The sequence below is a fragment of the Onychostruthus taczanowskii genome, unplaced genomic scaffold (assembly GCF_017590055.1).
Source record: "Onychostruthus taczanowskii isolate IOZ18803 unplaced genomic scaffold, ASM1759005v1 scaffold36, whole genome shotgun sequence".
In the NCBI taxonomy this organism is placed as follows: domain Eukaryota; kingdom Metazoa; phylum Chordata; class Aves; order Passeriformes; family Passeridae; genus Onychostruthus; species Onychostruthus taczanowskii.
This window is the reverse complement of record NW_024501015.1, coordinates 4,255,749-4,275,917: the sequence shown is the minus strand read 5'-3', so window position 1 is coordinate 4,275,917 and position 20,169 is coordinate 4,255,749. Positions and strand designations below refer to the sequence as shown.

Below are 20,169 nucleotides of genomic sequence, written 5' to 3'. Positions count from 1 at the left end.
GATTTGAACAGTTAAAGGGGAGTTAATGAAAGATAGATGGCTGATCAGTTACTTATGTTTCATTTGTTAAATTTTTCTTAGAACCATAACCTTCAACATTTTTAGTGTGTGTGTATGTAATCAGCTGTAGTATGCTGTTGAACTCTATACAACTTATGTTCTTATCAATAATGAATGAACAACTTTCTATAAAATAGGTCTAAAATACCAAATTACAGAAATTTGTAAGATAAATTTTATTAAGAAGTTCATTCACAGGAGGAGAAATTGAAGTAATGCTGAGAAATATCCAAGAGTCACATGTTGATAAAAATTTCAGGTTGAATACTGAATAAGTCTCCATAATGTTCAAGCTGTTAGAGTTGTTTGTCTACCATTATTGTCATCTTAGCAACAAATAAATTAAACCACATGAATTTACTTTACATGTTGTTTCTATCTCTCCTGATTCATGATTATGTGAAATACAGTACTTATATGACTTGAAAATACTTAAGCTAATCTCAGTCACTTTTTGTTTTTGTTATATTGAAATGTCCAGAAGAAATGCAGTGTCTTATGTCTTGAATCCTTAACTTGAATCTTGTTAAATCAAATAAAAATCTCAAACTCTTCTTAGAATTTCTTTTTCATTAAGTATATTTATTCTCCAACTGAAGGTCTATTCCAGAAGTCTGGTACCAGGATTGCCATTCCAGCTTCCTCATTGCTCCTGGTGGCTGGGTCATATCCCAGTGCTATTTGCCTGTTGAATGTGTGGAGAATATCCTTCTGAAGACAACTGTCTCCTTTGTGTTTGAGCACCTGCCACTATGTGAGTTAATTTTTTTGTATTTTTTTTTAAAAGCAAACTGACTTTGCCTCGTTTTCATTAATGTCATAGTTACACATTTAACATTTATAAAAATGTTTGTGACGTGTCTCCTGCAGTTGTCCTAAAGCTATTTTCTTACCATTACTGTATCAAAAGAAATCTTACTTTACAAACATAGGTTCTTTTCTCCCCAGTTTGCTGCATTAAATTTTAAAAGACAAGTGAAAATAGTGACTGTAGTATTTGGTGTTAAAACTGACGGATAACTGTATTGCAGTCTGCTTCCCACAGAACTGGTGGAACATAGACCGTGTCAGTGGGAGCTTTTCTTTGCTTTCTCCCATAATATGCCCTAAGTCCCGACCTGAAGGGGCAATTCACTCTCTAATTTAAACCTCTCCTTAACATTAACAACATGGCAGTGTTTAGTAATGATACAGTGTTTACTGTTAAAGACTTGCCAATTTGGCCTTAAATAGCTAGACTATATTACCTCAATTTGCCATATTCCCTCTGTTTAGTTTGGAATTACCTTGCAAATGTTAAGGTGATAGTATTGAATTGTATAAAGGAATTATAAATTGGAAATCCTAGAAATGCGGATTTAAAGTTCTAGTGTTCATCTATACTATATCTACATTAGTTCAAGTAGTTAAAGGTCAGTAAACTCATTTTAATAGTACTGTTTTTATTTTTACTTACTTCCATCAGTGCCTTTAATTAGTTATTTTTCCTTCCTATTCTCTGGATAATTTAAAACTCCTTTCTGAAGTGATTTTTTAAGACATATATGAGCTTGGATATGTAGTTTCTGTACCTTTTAAGTGTAGTTAGTTTTTTCCAGTGTTGCAATAAAGTACAGAACACTATGCAGTACATTAAAGAAATAGAGCCTATGCATCAGAACAATTTTCATGCCTCACTCAATTCTTAATGTAAATTAGTAGGAACATTGGTTATCCATTTGAGAAATTGAGTTGGTATAAAAATAAAAATGCACTTATGGTATGTGGTGCTTTGTGTATCATCTTGGGAGTGTTTTGCTGTTTATCTGTCACTTGCATTAGAAAAAGCAGTCACTGGCTGCAGGTGACATTAAAAATTAAAGGTTAACCTCAATTTCTTTACTGACCAGACATGGGGCAGAAAGTTCTTCTGGATGTGTGCCTGGATTTTGGAACTGTAAAATAGAGTTGAGAAGCAGAGACTGGTGCTTTTGGTGGCTTGGTCTTTTTGTATGTGCATGTGTGATTATATGATTTCACCATTTCCAAGTGTTTAGACTGCTTGTTTTAGGTTATATCAAGATCATTTTCCATTGCATCCAACTTTGTGAAATTAAAAAATTACACGATAACACTATAGTAAGTAATTATAATGAACTCATTTTACTGATCTACATAATTCTAGGAATGTCTTTTTATTTTGTTGCTTAGAAAAACTAATTAAAATAGCTGTCTTTCCTATTACTAGAGAATACGTGTATTTCAAAAACTAGTTAAAACTGCTCTTGAAAATTGCCTTAGAAGCTTTTGAATATTCTGGTTAACTCATTTACATTTAATGTAAGACAAGCTTTATATACTCATGAACAAACCTGGGAGATCTTTCTTTAAGTTTTTGACAAACTGGGCTTCTCCCTCATAGTGCCTGCAAGGTGAGCAAAGCTCAGTAGAGTGAGCTTCCCTTGTCTGTCATTCCATATGTTGGAGGCAGCATTCAGGCTAGACAGCAGAGGTTTCCATGTAACCTGCCAGATATTTTTCCTTTATTAAAGAGGTATTGTGCTTGTTCAGTGGTAGGCCAGACTACAGGCAAGTCTTGATCTTTGAGATGCGACTTGAAGCTGAGGCTGCTGCTCTTACTTTCTATTTCATCTCTTAATTTTCTTAGCCATGCAGTATGCATGTAATGAGTAGATCTGGTGCTTCTTGTTGGCTAATGAGGGAAAACATGAAAGGAAGAAAGAATTTTTTTTTTTTTTTTTGTGAGTAAAATAAACTGCCAAAATGCATCTTTTTTTCTTCACCCATCCTCCATTTACCAAACAGTGATGTTTGGTCCATGGCCATTTTCCCTCTTCTGTCCATGGCTATTTTCCCTCTTCTGTCCATGGCTGTTTTCCCTCTTACAGCTCTTCGTAGGAAAACAAGAAAATAGAAGTTTCATTAAAGAAAGCAATGCATATTGCTAATTTGGAAAAGAACACTGCAACTGATGTATTTGAGGAGCCCTAGTATTTCAGATATCTATAATCGTATTAAAATTATATATCTATGTGCTTGCTTCATAGTAAGCTTGGCACATTTGTTTCAGGACTGGTATACTGTAGATTGTTCTGACTACAAATTAAATCATGTTAAGAATTCTTTGGTGAAAAAATGATAATGCTCATTTAGTATGCTTATTATTTCTAATTTGTTAAACCTATATTTAAGACAGATAATTTCTCTGAAGACAAAATATTTTTAAATGCTAGTTACTAATCTTCCTGTAGTTCCCACTGCTTGAAATTTTTCCAGTGTTCTCTGAGATTGGTTTCACTTAATACTTCTTGGTTTCAGATATTTTTATTTGACATAATACTGAAACTGGTCAAACAACTTTCACTATTGAAGTGATTTATAAAGAAACTGAAATACTATATAGCTTTAAACATAGTTCCTTTGACTTAGGAACAGTTAAATCCCATATAATAGTTGATAATTGTTGGCATGCAGCCTGGGTTATGAAGCATCAAGAAAACTGAATGTTAGGTCTTTTTCAGATGAAATATTTCAGGCAATTAAATACTTCAGGAATTTATAATTTGTTTATCATTTGGAATAGAGTGCTTTCTAAGAAGAATCTTTAAGTGATTTTGTGTATTGTCTTACAGGCTCTAGAATAGGCATGTTATAATTTGTCAGTTAATTTAAATTTAAGTAAACTTCTCTATTAGTCTAAAAAGCATTGGTGATTTGCAACTATATTACAGATGGCATCTTTTCTTAAATAGTACAGTAATCTGTGTTTGGTGGAGCAAGTGAATTACCCATTTGTTGCACTGTTATGCAACTCGTAGAGGTCATCACACATCTGTATGTACAGAACATACAAGTATTTTAAAAATCCAACACCAATTCAAACAATGCAATTCATTGCAGTGTTTCTGTTGTTGCTTTTCCTACAGGGTTGGTGGTCCATTTTCTTTAATTTATGGCTGTATTGCAGACATGGGCTCAAGAAAGATATGCATAAGATAAGGACTTCTTTCTCAGATGTAGAAAACTTGCAGGACATGCAGTTTCAAACAGTAGAAGAACAGGTCCAGGATCGAGAGTTATTTTGCAAAGCACTAAAATCAGGTTATATCAGTTCCCCTTGAGGGTACGTAATATCAAGTCAAGACTAGTAGTTACAATAGCTTTATTGTCAGTGGGTGTCTGATTCTAATGGTGAGGACTAGTGGTACTGTGTGTTATTAGCCCATTGTCTTCAGGCATCCTTCTTGTTTCTCCTCTTTATGCTATGTTAGATTAGTACTTTTATAGCTGACAAATTTGGTACTGCTTCACATCCTTTTTAGTTCCAGTTTCCTCTGGCAGTGGTCTTTGTACAGTGCATGGCCCTTGCCCTTGCCCTTGCCCCTGCCCCTGACATGTTGCCCCATTTCCCTCCTGAGCTTCCTTTTGGGGCTGCATGACTCTGAAGCCTGAGCTGGCCATGGACAGAGCCCAGCTGATTCTGGTAGAGCTCTTTCCTTGTACTTGGTGATTACTTTGTAGTTCATCTTCATTTTAACCACAAAACCACCCTTGCCAGTACAAATGAAGAACTGACTTCTGCCTTGCAGTCCTTTAAAGTGGGCTTTATAACAAAAGTAGAGAGAGACTTTGTAGCAGGGCCTCTAGAGATTTAGGCCTCTGTAAGTAAACGATGGTACATTTAGATTAAATCTAAGCAAGAAATTCTTAACAATTACGGTATTGAGACATGGAAACAAGTTGCCCAGGGAAATGCAGATGCCCCATCCTCAGAAGTGTTCAAGGGCCAGGTTGGATAGGACTTGGAGCAACCTAATCTAGTAGATGTCCACCTCTCTGCCCATGGCAAGATGCTGAATTAGGTATTCTTTAAAGATCTTTTCCAATCCAAATCAGTCTGTGATTCTACTTGAGGAAAGCAGCTTCTTGCCTTTATTTTACCTGATTAGTATTATGTATGTCTCTTACATAGTTTCATTTTATAATGTTTATTCTGCATTTTGTTGACTTTCAAACTTTTTCAGAGACTTTGCAGTGGTTACAAGTTGTATTGATTGAACCTGGTCAAAAGACTTTAATTTGTGGTTTGGTTTGGTTTTCAGTAAGAGATAAGTGCTACCTTAGATGAGCATAAATGCTGATAAGAATTTGTTAAAAAGGATTTGTTTCAAGTGTTCTTAAAGGATTAAAAGAGACAGCCTTAAGAAAATTTGCATGAAGTGAATGATGAAGGGGAGAAACAGTTGGATTGCCAGTGGTGTGTATAGTTAAAAAAACCACCAAGATTTGTAATGATGTTTTGGTGTATCTGAAGTGATCCTTCTACTGTAGATATGACAATCACAGACAGTTGTCTCTGATGTGTTTAGAGCTGTGCTAATGTTACAGTAAAGTTTTAAGGACAAAAAAAAAAATTCCTAAAATATTGGCTGTAATTTCCCTTGAAGGGAAGGGATGCTATTTCATAGCTATCCTTGGTTATCTTTTCTCTCCCTCTGCTCCTCCTGAAGAAATTCTCTGGGACTTACAGAATGCTTTGCTTCCAGGACAAATTCTAAAGGAAGTTCACAGAATTTTAGTGGGTTTTGCTGTTTAAGTTATATGGATTTAAATGTCTAAACATGTACTGAAGGATATTGACAGGTACCAGTGTAGATGCCAGCCGTGTGCAGTTGGAGTCCTGTACTAGGGACTGATCTGCAATGCAAGCAGCAGCATTTCTCAGTTGTGACTGGCCAGCATTTGTAATTTGATGGAAAGCAGATGAATAAAGCCAAATTAAAGTGACAGTGATGACCAACTGCCTAGTAATTTAAGACCTTCCACACAGTGCTTCGTGCTATTTATTCAATAAATATATATAGTAAATTTAGACCTTTATGCATTTCTCTAAGGTGATAGAAGCCATGATGGGCAGAAGATACTGTATATTATCAGCAGTCATATTCAAATAAATTAATGTGGAACTTCTATAAAACTCAGAACTTTCTGAGTAGCTTCATCTGGTTTTGTTCAAGCTTTCATTGAGTGATGTACATTACATAACTTCATATTACACATTTTATTTGCAACTTTCTTTATATAATTTCTACAGATTTGTAATTTTTAAAAAATTGCAGTCTTGCCACCAACTTTTGCAGTAGCTTCCTCCATATTATGTGTCTGATCCTCTAAGATCTGTCCTCATAATCATTAAGTAGTAGGAATTGATTCTGGTATGAATGGTTCAGCTAGATTTACAAGAAGTGGTTGAATGTTGTTTTATCATTTTTGTTAAGCAGCTTTCATGCCTTAGAGTTATAGAAAAGGTTACCTGTATCTTGAAACTTGCAATATTTATGATCTTTTGCAAGGAAATTGTAGATCAGGTGCAAAAATTTCTCTGTATTATAAATGTTCTAAACTTATTTTGGCATATTAATCTAGATTATTTTAAAATCCAGAAGTGTACTTAATGGTGGAATCCAAGCTGGATCTGAGGAAAAAAAGTCGTTATTCTCTGTCATTTGGCGGAGAGGAGTAAGGGATAGAAAAGGAAGAAAATGCTCTTCTTTTTAAGTGAATGTATTCTTCCCATAGAATGTACCAACAAAAAGTAGATCAAGACAGTCTTGCTTGTAGACATTCATACCATCTGACAGGAAAGTGATTTTAGTTAATTTAAAATACAGAAGCAACAGTATTTCTTCCTGAGTAAATGGTCTGAAGACCTTAATTACACATTGCTCTTGAAAGCACAGATTGCACTTAGTTTCTTTTTGGTTTTTTACACTCGGACTTTGGAAAGTATTTAACTTACAGGAAGTAATGGAGTACTTTCCTGAATTGACAGGCTGTTAGTGAGTTTCTTAGTATGCATATAGCTACTTGAAAAGAATAGGAATTTGGTGGAATGTTTTGGGCTTGGGGATGTTTGGTTTGGTTTGGTTTTTATAACAGAAAATCATCCAATACCTTCAGCTGGATTCTGGCATCAAAATTTTTTAAAACATTTGCTGTGTAAAAAGTAAGTTTTGACAAAAGCAAAGGAAGTGGCAAAGTGTTTAAGTTGTGAATCAGTATCTAGTTACGTCTAATAATGATTTAGTGCTGCAGTTGAAAATATTTTGTAGTGTGAAACTGCTCTAGGTGAATAGCGACCAGCTAGAGGAAGAGTGAGTGGCTAATTGTATTTCTAGATTAATTTCATTTACTAAATACACTTTTGTGAATGAAATGTAAATTTAGAATGGAATTGTGGTTACTTCTGTACATGAAAACTATAGTTATGAAACCTGCATGGTTTTGTAGCATTTTAGGGGGAAATAATAATGGGTTTGTTTTACTTTAATGTTTAGTTCTCAGCAAAGACACATGTAAACATTAAAATATTCCTATACAAAACATTTTTCTTACTCCAAAAGATACTGTAATGAACTTCATTTAAGGGATGGACTATTTCATGTAAAAAAGAGAGTTCCTCATTCATGACATTTTTACTCTGCATAAGGATCTTATGCCTTATGCTCCTAGATTGTTTGAAAAGAAAATTTGCCTATTGCAATTTGTAAAACTTTTCTGACACTACTTTTTAGATGTTATTCCTTTCTGGAATATATCATTAGTGAACAATGCAGATTTCATATGCAAGCTTCTTTGAAGAGTTGTAGTAAAAGCTGCATTTAACATTTTGCCAATATTAAAATTGCTTCCAGTATCTTCTTTCTTGTGACTATTTTAAGTTTTATAATTAATATTGAGGTTTCAGTATTTTCTCTGAGGCAAGTACTAGGGAGTGGTATCAGATTGTTTTCCCTGTACAAACAAGCTCTGAGTTTGGGAAGGTCTTCTTAACATCCCTCAAGGTTTTGCAGTTAAAAGCCCCACAAAATGACTCTCCCTTTTCATAGTATTTGTAGGGTGCTAAGAGGAAGGGTTTCTTGTTTGGTAGCTGCAATTTGGACTGGTGTAGCAGCCATACTGACTTCCCTATTGCCAGGCATTCAGCAGAAGCTTGGGAAATTTACTACTTTACACAGAAAAATTAATTGGTTCAAGTAGTTGGGAAAAGGGAAGTGATATTTAATGGAAGAGACTGATGGTTTGGGCCATTGTCTGAGTCCATACTTCCTCCACTTGTCAAACTGGAACAGAATCTTGAAGTCCTTTTAGTTTCATTTTTATTACAAGCTACAGCTTACTACAAAGCTAAGGGAGACCAGAAAATTCACTGTTCTTTAAAATATATGTCTTTGAATATATACACAGTCCATGCATTTCAAGTTTTGTCTTCTAATGATTACATGTTGAGTAACCTGAAAAACAACATATATAACCAAGTTATTTTGTTATACACAGAACTGATCCAACTCATTTTATGTGCCCAATTTTACTTCCTTAAAATGTGTGGCATTTTTTCATTCTCATAGTGCTTCTCAGGTATCAAGGAATCACCTCCTTAAAAACAACATACGTATCTGAGACTGTGGTAGTTTGGGAGCTGTTTCATTTCGTATGTTTGCATTTGCAGTCTGAAAATGTCACACTAAGCTCTTACCAAAACACACACAAAAAAAAGTTCCTCATTTAAAAATATGTCAGAATATTTGGACCAATTTGATTTGCCAGTTTTTCATTCTGGAAGCCTAGATTTTTTGAGTCAGAGTTGCATGTTATAAAATTAAAGGAATTACTTAGCTGACCATCATAGAAAAATCATGATAGCGTCTGCATAGAAATACACAGTGCTTGTGTGTGTGTGTCTGTCTCACAAGAGGTATAGGAGATTAATGTTCTTTTTAACTGAAAAGTTCTTTTTCCACTCTAAGGATATTTAAAAATAATTCTATCCATTTGGTGGAGCAATAGCTTAGTTAATGAAATTTGATATTTTGGAGTTTTTCATTCTTGTGTAACATCTATAAACATGTTTCCAAACCTTACATGCAGTTCTGTAATTAACTTAGTGTTTCCATTGTGATTTTTCAATGAATAGAAAAAATGCTATTTATACAGATGAGGGAAAAAACTAATTTTCCTCAGCAATACAGTTGTTAGATTTTGATGGGGTTAAAATACAAGCCATCAATGCAAAATCTGGTTTTGTTATTACCTGCTTAAAAACCTCTGTAGGTTTTATACACTTCGAATAAGCAGTGAGGTGTAGTCCAGCCCCCTGTCTGTACAGGGGTAAGATCAGTTAAGAAACAAAGCATTTTTTAACTTTTACAGAAGACCTGTATCTCTCTGATCACAGCAGTTAGTTTCTTTATTTTCATTAGTTTTTCTCTCCATGTAATGTACATAGAAAGTTAATGATGAAAGAGTAGTATTCATTGAAACTGAAAATTACAGTATTTGCAAATATAAAAATCATAATTTACATAAATTTTATAGTCAAGAACATTATGAATGTAAATATGCTTTCATCTATTCTCAGTCTTATAATGCCATTCGTTGTCCAGTGGGATATGAAGAGTGATGTTGAGACTGCTGTTTAACCTATTATAGCAGCCTAAAGAAATTAAATAGCCTTGATGTAAATATGAGGTGGGAAAAGAGTATTCATCTCCATTAAGTGACATAAAAAACCATGGTAAGAATAACAGGCGGGTGGGTATGCATTAAGAGCTGAAGTCCCTAAATTTGGACACTAATTATAACCACAAGGACAATTGCCTCCCACATACTTAAACTTTAATTTCAGTATGTTTTCAGACCAAAAATATGCTTCACACTTCTTTAGGCACCAAATGTGGATTTTCTCTTGCATTTCTTTTCATCTGACACGATTCCTTTTCCCCTGCCATTAAATGAGGGCCTAATACTAGAATGCTGAATTCAATGCGATCTTTAGACCTTGTGTTTTACTAGATCTCATAACTATGCTGAGGAAGTGCTACCCATTTTTTAGTGCCATAAGCAAATGTTGCACCATTATATTCAAATTATTTGAAGCAGTTGTTTCAGCTTTATATTAATGTTACTTACACCTGTGGATGACCAGTAGCTACATAACCTGTTGCATCACGTAAGTCACTCTTATTTTATTTCTTGATGGTGCACCCTTGCAGCCTTTCCTAAAATTATGTTTATGTTACATTAGATAAAGTAATTTTTATATTGAGTGATTGCATTAAAGTGTGAACCATGGAATCATAAATGAGAACATAGATGTTGTATAAAACTATCTTTTAAAGTTAATTGGTTATTGTAATTTCTTTAGTATTATACTGGTTTCCATGCAGGAAAGATCATTTTGATGTTTAGCCATTCTGTCTTCGGTATAAATTAAGGTAAAGTATTAATCATTTAAAAAAATACAAATCATTACTTCACCTTTACCTTGATATTTTATATTTTAAAAAATGCATTATATCACTGTCTAACCTGATGTAATAATTAAGACATATTTCTAGACTGAATTTGTATTATGTTTTTTAGTAATTCTGTCTTACTATCCTTTTCTATGCTTGATTAGAGAGTTATTGGCCATTACACCTTCTCCACATGTACTAAACTATAGATCTGCATCACATCACCTCTAGTCTTATTATAAATAAACTAAATATACTGATCTTTTGTCCATCTCACACACATAATAAAAAGAAGGATTTCTTGACTGTAATTCTTGTAACTCCTTTTTTGGCCCTTTTAGTTTCAACTTCCTTTTGAATGAAAGATACCAGGCCTGGTTATAGCATTCCAGTGATGCCATATGTGCAGATAATTTCAGGTCCTTAGTACTACCATATATTTCCCTGTAATGCACCCAGGGATTGTTTTTAGCTTCTTAGCTACAGCAACATAGTAAGAGCAAAAAAAGCATTTGGTTATTTACAATGACTTGTAAGTTCTTTAGGGATTCGCTGCTTTCCAGGATGTAATCCTCCATTTTATGTGGCTTGTCTTATAGGTTCTTAATGTTCTTAAGGTAAATAAATTAAAATAATGTAATTTCTACTCCAAGATTTACTTATTTTATGCAGCTTATTGGAAGGATTTTTACATATTTTTGTCATCACAGAGCTTCAGCTTTTTTACATAACAGTGAAGAATCACTCATCAGGTTTTATGTGTGTTGTGTGATTGATATTTGTAAAAAGACAATAAAGAGGACTTCACAAAGCATTAGAGCATTAATATAGCACGAAGAAGGCTTATAATGTGTTTGGCTTCTGCTGATACCTAATGATACGGCAAAAAAAGCACTCTTCTACAAGGCTGCTTCTCAGCTACAAGGGAACCAGAGGAATTGTTAAGAATAATAGATAGCATATCTTGGATTAATTTTTTTAAAATTTGTTTTTAGGAGCAGTAGCACAAAAATCCTGTCTTAATCTTTCTTTTAGGTATGCTGCTTATTTAGCTTTTAGTAACTTGTAATTTAAGATCACAGTTATTAGGTGTATTTCTGCATTTTATATATCGCTCCCAGATGCTACAGTATTAGTTTTTATCACTGCATATTTTATGAAATGTCAGCCTTCTGTTGGCTGTTCATGCAGCATTGTTAGTGATCAAAGCCACAACATAAAGGAGAGGAATCTAAACAGTTGGCTTATCTTTGTCCTTCACTGTGACACAGTACAATAAAATTACTTTACTATATAAAAGGCAGGCAAAGCTTCGTGCAGCATACTCTGAAAAGGTGAACTTTTTGTTATGCTCAACAAAATAAATAAACTCTTCTGGGTGATATTTTGTGCAAGGAAAGTAAAGTTAACAATGATATCTTTGGAGTTTGGGAAAAGTTTTCATCTTTTCCTGCCTTTTTCAAGTGCAATTATATGTATATATATATCTATGTGTGTGCATATGTGTGTGTGTTGTAATGCTATTATAAATCTATCCTTTAAAACCTTTTGAAATTGAAGAAATATGTCCTTTGGACTAATCTGTATGGAGTGTTGTGGACCTCTTTGGGATACAAGTAATCAAGATGTTATAAAGAGGGATAATAGGGAAGGTAATAGTTAGTGTTTACATGATGAAAATTGCTGGGGCTTATCACGTATATTTGGCTTTCATTTTGGTTTTTCCCACAGGAGATTATTTTGAGTTTATCCAAGTGTTTGGTTAACAATATCGGAATATCAGTCAGCCTTAATTTTTCTGCTTGCCTAAGTGAGTTGTGTATCAGAACTGAAATAATAAAGTAGGAAAAACTCTACAAGCTCTGGAGATGCTCTAGGAATAAAAATCTTGAATTATTTTGATCAGCTGTTGTGTATGCCCTGCACAGCAGTTGGTTCAATCAATTTTATGTTTTGGGATGGTTTTATTAAAATGAGCTGCTGCTTTCAGTAAATCATTGTAAAGATGCTAGCTTGCTATATGCTTTTTGGGGACCTGCAGCTTACCAAGTCAGTCTCTTAATATAAACAGACTTAACTTGGCTCCTCAAGAGGCTGGGCTGAATTAGTAACCCCCTTACCATGTGGAGTATTATCAAGATGGAACAGAACAAAAAAAGGAAAGAGTTTCCTAATATGACAGTGGTACAGGAAGTAAAAGAACAAAAGTATTCCTATTGTATTGGGGGGGCCTATGAAAGGCATGTCAGTCAACAAGGCTCTTCACAGCATCTCTTAAAATAGATGATCATGCACACTACCTTATTGCATGTATTTGTGTTTGTCTTTCCAACTGCTGATAGTCAGAAACTTGTATGCATGTATTCTCTCACAGTATGTGATCATATTTTGATAAATGTTTTAGAAGTTATGAACAAATCAACAGTGGTATTTTCTTCATGGCATTGTGATCAAGATGGCCACAGTGCTCCATTTTATCTTGGCTTTATGGATGAGATGGTAATTTCATCCATCTTTCCTTAAAATCTTGCACAGGAAGAGATCATTCCTGTGCACATTCTAAGGTTTTATTACTTCTTTCTTGATGTGCTTCAAAATAGAGCAGGTAGAAAACAAACTGTTATCAAGTGAGTTAAGGTTGAAGATACTTAGTATATCAGAAGCATTAATTAATTAATGCTTTCAATTAATTAACTTGGAAAAGTGGAATTTAGGAAAACAAAACAATCTGACAGTGCTAAGGAGTTCATCCATCAGCTGTCTGACAGTACTGAGCTCAGTTCAGGTCATCCTTCCTGTATGAATATGGCATCACACAGGGTTTACATAACTTTCTACCAGCATCAAGTTTATGATCCTTCTCCTGCCCTTCGCAGCTGAAAAGGCTGAATATTCAAAGCTACAGACCTGTTCCCCATCTTTCTAGATAAGGTGTGATCACAATGTGTTTCTCTTCTGATTTTTTGAAGAAGTAGGTTCTCCTACTCTATGTTTTCATCCATTGTCCATGCGAGTAGGTGAATTCTACATGTCATACATTTAGTGGGATTCTGGTATGCTGATGAAGGCAGAAAATCTCCAATCGGACCTGGCCGTGATGAAGGATTTAGAGTCACCAGAGAAATTGTGATGCTTACAGCAATTGTAGTATCCACAGCAGGAAGAGATCATTCAAAGAGAATGATGTACAAGGGTGCATGAGCAAGGTTAGGTATCTGAGAATTAGAAGAAATATGTTGGCACTTCTTTCAAATCTAGAAGTTCAGGTGGCCATGCGCAAAACATTTTGTAGATCTGTCCCATAATTTGTGAGCTTATTTCCATAGAAAAAGGTTTCATGACGGTTCTGACCACCTTTCCCAGCTAGTTCCAAAGGCAGTCTTTACTAGGTAAATTAATATACTGGTTTGTTGAGCATTTGTCAATGCTAATACTAGCAAAACCAAAGGTTTTTCAGCCTTTTTTAAATACCATTATCCTCAAATCTCTAACCTGAGGGTTAAAAATGTAACTGACAAAGAAAAATGAGCAAAATTGATAGTCAGAAATTTCTTAATAAGATACAAATTCTTGGTTTGGACTTGATTCCTGGTCGATGAAAATTGTATTTCTGAAATGTAGCTATATTAGTTTATGCAGGGGTTATCACAGTGCTTGTACCTATGGGGTGTAGTAGTCAGATTGCTGCTCTGCACTGTAGAGAGCTCAGTGAGAGCTACAAGTACTTAAAAACAAAGTTATGTACAAGAGATGTTGCGGGTATGCATTTAAGGACTTCATGTTGACCCCATCCTTTCTTATTAGCAATGCATTTTTTGGATGCATTTTGCATTTCCATTTTTTGGTGAGCTTGTGTCCCTGGCCTGCTAGAATTAGCAAAGGGAAACCTCAGTGAGGTTTCTAGGAAGCTGCCTGCAGTATACCTTTTTAGTTAATGAACAGATTAATATTAATGATAAGTACAATAGGAACTGTGAGTGTTGTTCACCTCACCATTTAGAATTAAGAATGCATTCATGGTTGCAGTAAGAGTAACTCTGATATTTTCAAAGCTAATGAAGATTTAGTTCAGAATTTACTGTTAAAATCTAAAGTACAAGTCAAGCCTTACCCCAGAGTGAGAGGGGCAGGATTGGAAAGGGGGAACAAGGCCTTCAGCATTGGTGAAGAAGCTATTCAGTAAACAAGCAATCCAACCAGCTAAAGGAGGAATTTTCAGCAAGGAGGTGCTTTCTAGCTGGCGTTAGATTATGAGAATTAATGTTGGATTTTGATGCATTAATTAATCCCCATTCACACTTCTTACAAATCTACATTTGTAAGTATTCAAACTGATAAACATTTTTTGTGTTAAAAATGTGCAAAGGTAAAGGAAGATATGTAGAAAGCTCAAAAGAGCTGAAGAGTGCTTCAGTTTGGAGGATATCAACAGAATGCTGAGGAAATATGAGCATTGCAGAGATTTATTAAATGTCCTACTCTGTTAAATGTCCTACTTTGCTCACAGAATGTATGCTGCTAAGCTCTTCCATGTAAATACTGGCAAAGACCCAGGTTTCAGTTTCATTGAAGTCTACCCCACCTGTAATAACTGTAGTCAAGAGATTGCAGTATTTATATATTCATCAGGTGCACTTTGTTTTGTTGTGATATTAAAATGTGTCAAATTGCTCTTCAGGTATAAATGTAGAGTTCATATTCCTAATTTTTATTGTACTCTGAGAGGATTACAATTTCACCTAGAGGTTGGTTATTGTGTAAGAGTGTTCAGAAGAAATTTAACATGTCCAACTTCTGATTTGAGAACACAAAGACTGATTGTTCCTTGTCACAGCAATTGAGAATGTTACTGTTTTAAAATATGTATGTGTCTGACGTTGCAAAGGGGCTGACGAGAAGAAAGACATATGCCTCCTGCAGTTAACTGTAGTGCCATTCCCATCAGTTCAAGAACAGGTTGCTTAAAAGTGGGAGGTGCAGCATTTTGTGGTCTCCTTGTTGGATCACCTCTCAGTCAGTGGGGTACTGTGGCTGTCTTCCTAACTTTGCAGCTCATGAAACCTGAAGAGAGAAGGCGCTGAGATAAGATATTAAAGCTAATGGTGATAGGCAGTGATCATGTCTTCTTCTTACTGGTGAGTTAGCAAACAAGGAAGATCTCTCCTCATAGTGGCTAAGGAGGGATGAGCTCCGGAATGTCTGACCTTTAGGCATGAGAGACTTCCAGACCCAGGAGGACAAAAATTGGTCAGTTTAGGCTTGAACAGGATGGCCATGCTGTTTGTAGGGATGAGTAGACTTCTGTCATGAATAGCAAAGCAGCAAAGATCTTCCCTTCCTACCTCTTGTGTTTTAAATTGCATTATGGCTTTTAACTTCTCATGAATGTACCTGATACATGTGGGAAACCATAAATCATAGGGTTTTGGGAAAGCTGCAAAAGGCAGGCCTCAGAGACAGCAGAACTGTGATTAGAGCTAAGCAGTAAGCCATAAGATAGGTCAGCAGAAAAAAATTATGTAAGAAGTAGAAAAGTAAGGACAAATAGAACAATGGTCTGTGTATTAACCCTTGGCTAGAATAACTCCCTAAGCAGTAGAAAAGAACATCTAGTGAGATATTAGGAGGTTCTAAGCTTAATAATGGAGCTGTGTGCATTGTGTTTTAAGGCTTACAAGCAGGTATTGTATTCAAAATAAACAAGCATTGTTTTAACTGAAGGTACATGTCTTTATAGTGGTTGGATGGAACTACTGTCAGTATTCTTTTGCTTTGTGTGATTGGTCAAAAAGCTTTTAAGTTGTAACATTAAGTTCTTGGTCTGCTGCCTGGGTTCTGAGCTGATGGCATCTTGCCATTGTCAAAAGCATGTAATGAGACTGATGTTGGAAAATAAAACAGCTCAAGATGCTTTCCTAGCAGTCCCATCCTGTTCGTGAGTTGTACATAGCCCCCGGCCGGCGATAATGTAGAGCGAACAGTGTTAATGTAGAGTATGTGTGGAAAGGATGGTGTGTGCTTTTATTGCTCTTCATTTTAGATTTGTGGCAAGATGGGAGGAGGAAGATGGACTAAAACATCTTCACAATTCTATGGCCTACTAAGGAAGACCTTGGCTATGTAAACATACACTTCTTTCTGCTAAGTCCTGTAAATGTAATGGGATAAATTATTTCTACTTCTCTGAATTTATTGTCTTCTTAAGGTTTTAGATTTTAAACTTAACTTTAACAATTTGGTATTATATGAACAGCGCAATGTAATAGCAACATTTGCTGTGATTTTAAATCTGTTTCTGATGTAGTTGACTTTCAGTGCTTTGAACCATTTAGTGCCAAGTGAATATTTTAGTATTGACAATGAGAAATGAAAAAACCCCACAGCTGTGGCATCTAACATCACTAAAATTTGATTTTCGCAGGCTCAGAGTTTTACTCCCTACTTTTTCGTACAAGTTGAAAGTAGAAATTATGAAAGTTTAGAGGATTTTATGTATCTTGGGCAGGGCTGGGGGGTCAATGACATTCCACTTTTGATTTGTGAGTAGAAGACTGGATTTTTTTTGGAAAATCCATTTATTTTTATAGTGGATGCCATTGCTGCCCATTTTTTGTTATTTTCTTAGCATATTTTCTTCTTTTAGATAGTCTGAACTATTTTCTTTACTATGCACTCGCTGTTCCTCCAAACAAATTTAATGCTTCATCTATACTGAGTACCCCACAGGAACACATGACTTAGGAAAGGGAAAAAATCAGCAGAAAAATAGGTGGTCTGAGCATTTATGTGTTAAATATGCATGTTAATTAGAAAAAATTAGAAAAAATATGAAAACAGATGTTACATAAATTATTTCAGTCTCAGGATAGTAGTAACTTATACACTGACAATAACTTTTATATGTGCATGTATACGTGTATGTCTGTATCTGGAACATTTATGCAACTGCTACGTGGATAGCACTAGAAAAATAACTTCTAGCTGAGATAGGCCTTCTGAATATCGCCTGCATTTGTGGATGTTTCTCTCCTCTCTTGTGCTGTCCATTGAGCTCCTAAAAGAAGGTTCCTCAAAAAGGCTCTGCCAACAGAATCAGTTGTATCATGAGACTCCTGGGGAGTATTTGAGGTAACTGGCATTAAATATATGCAAAACATTTTTTTCTGCATATTGATATTGTATTAGGCAGCAGAAATTTTAAAATGTGAGTCCTTTATGTTCTCACATAGCTTGTTCTTCAGTTTGGTTTATTTCTCTTAGCTCCTCTGCAGTGGGGAAAAAAAAAATCCTAAAGCTTTCTAGTAGAAGATACTCGAACAGAGACAACTAAAATGTTGAGAATGTGTTAACAGAAGAGAGAATTTTGTAAGTGGATATCCATGTTAGAATTCATCTGCTCTTAGTGGAGTCATTTTGTCATTTTATAAAGAAGACACTTCTGACTGACAACCAATTTTCTGAATATAAATTCTGATATAATTTGAATAATTACATAATTTCTGTCCACGTTAAAAAAACAGACATATGTGCAGTTCGTTTTCTAATTATCATCACCAGAGATTGAAAAGTTAACTTCTCAAAAAATGAAGGCAATATAACATGAAGTAAGGGGAAATGTTGAAAAATAAAGACCTGTAGCCTTCTGTAAATTTTCATATAATTATTTCAGTATACATTCTACTTTTCTAGGTTGATAGCTTTCATATTCTTTGAAACCTTGTATGTTTCTCTTTCGTAAATTTTTTTTTTTCCCTTTTGTAAAATCCAGCATATGCTGTAGGAAGGTAAAAGGCTGCAAGATGTAGACAATGAATTGTGGAAGAAGATTCTAGGAGACTGGATTGTTAGTATTGAAGACTTTTTAAAACAGTGTTCAGGGTAGGCAATTGCTATTCTAGCAGATGCATTACACTAGTAAATGTATGAGAATGTGGTACTGTAAGAAAATGAATTACAGAAAACTATTAAGAAATCTTATTTATGTCTTGAAGAGGAAATATATTATCATAAATCCTACTTTATACCAATAAATTGTGTTGCCTACACAGAATTATTTAAACAAGAAAAAAAATCAGTGATGTGTTAATCCTTCACTGCACATGTATTCATTCACATTGAAAGAGTCAGATCTCATAGGGACAAAAGGAAATTGTATAAAAAAGGAGTAAAATGGTTCTAGCTATGTATCTTAAATTTTCAGGGAAAAAAACTACTTTGGAAACTTCAGTCTCCAACTGATAGTGGTGATGACTTCGAAGCCTGTTTGTGCCACCATTTTTCTGTGATGTATTGTTGCATTTTCTTTGCTAGACTTACATATTTTTAAGAGTAGGCAGCACAGACTGATAATTCTTTTCCCCTGGAAAATATTTCTTTTTTTGCTGCTTTATAATGGAGTAAGAGTAACCTTAACATCTGAGCCCACACCTGTTAGAATACCTCCATGCCATTTCTGCCCTGGTTATTTTAAGGAAGTAACACAGCTGTGCACTTGCATGGGTTCTGGCTTTGGTGGAAATGTCCAGGTTTTTCTCCTTGGAAAGTAAGAACCTGTGGTCATTGTACCCTGGTGCTCTCACTGTTGCCAACATTAATAAAATAATAATGGCAAAATTGACATTCCAGCTCAAAATAGTAGCTATCCATTAGTTTTGTGATGGGGAGGGAGCAATACATCTGCATTCAGCCATCTTGTAGTTGGATGTAGGGTAGATACACACAATTCAAGTGCATTTCCACAAGTATTATGAGCCCCTATGATTTTGCTTCAGTAAAAATACATGGGTACTGGAATTTTATTTGGCCATAGATCATAGTGAAACTCCTTTCCTGTCAGTAAGCAGCGGTTCATTCATGTTCATTCTCTGCTATTCCTTGACCTAGTGACCTTCTTTTCAGATTCTGAAAAAAATTAGGAAAGAGCAGCTGCTTTGCTTTTGAAAACCACAACCTAACACAATCAGAACCAGACCTTCCAAGAATCTCTGCTACTATTTAGGCATCAATGAATAACAATAAAAAGAATTAGTAAGAGTTTGTGAAAGAAATTATGACATCACTTTATTTATAAATTAAATATCTATATTAACCCTGTGGGCCCTAGCAGTGGCATTTGTTTTGGTCTGTCTTCATTACTGTTTGGATATATTTAGACTTGGATATTCTTGTTCTGGCGTGGCCATCTAGTTCTTTGGATCTGTGTCTAAACATGTGGATCATTTAATGATGCTGAGGTTTGCATTCAACCTCCTCTGTATGATTGCTCTTCTGTTTAGAATTGTGTAAGATAAAGGATAAAGAAAAAGATAAGGATGAAATGTGAGACCTTTATATGGAAATGATAAAGCCTTCTGAGTGAAAAGATATGAGAAATAATACTCTTAAGATATTTTGGCTTTCAAATATTTCTGTAATCGCTTTTTTGTTGTAAGTAGTGGTGTGAACAAAAGATGGAAGTTTGTGTTCTGTTAAAACTTCATTATTCCAGTATGAGACTCTTTGAATATCTGAATAGCTAGAAGACATAGCAGGCTTTCCCACTTTTTTATATATCTTGGTTTTACCCAAGTTGATCTTTATTTCAGCGTTTTCTCATTATTATGAGCACTAGCACATTAAACACTTGAGAAAAAATAAATGTCTCTGATCTAAAAAAAAAGTAAATGTGTATACATACGCATATATATAAATGTTTCATTTTCACAAATCCAGTTGTAGTAAAGATGATATTATTTGTATTAGAATAAGCATTTGTATTTAATGCAATTTTGTCTATTTTGTCTGTATTTTTTTTCCTAGCCTCGTTAATAAATAT

At 34.8% G+C, this 20,169-nt stretch overlaps 1 protein-coding gene across 5 annotated transcripts in view; it reads left to right on the top strand.

Moving 5' to 3' along the window:
* The window catches only part of TBC1D5 (TBC1 domain family member 5), a 318,071-nt gene that overhangs the window by 70,158 nt on the left and 227,744 nt on the right, over positions 1-20,169 (top strand). For 4 of the 5 annotated variants that reach the window (XM_041411470.1, XM_041411472.1, XM_041411474.1 and 1 more), the window contains one exon: positions 660-814. The exons of the other annotated variant lie outside the window; for it this stretch is intronic. The gene's annotated coding sequence lies outside the window, so the exon portion shown is untranslated. The remainder of the gene's footprint in view (positions 1-659; positions 815-20,169) is intronic. 5 annotated transcript variants of the gene reach the window in all.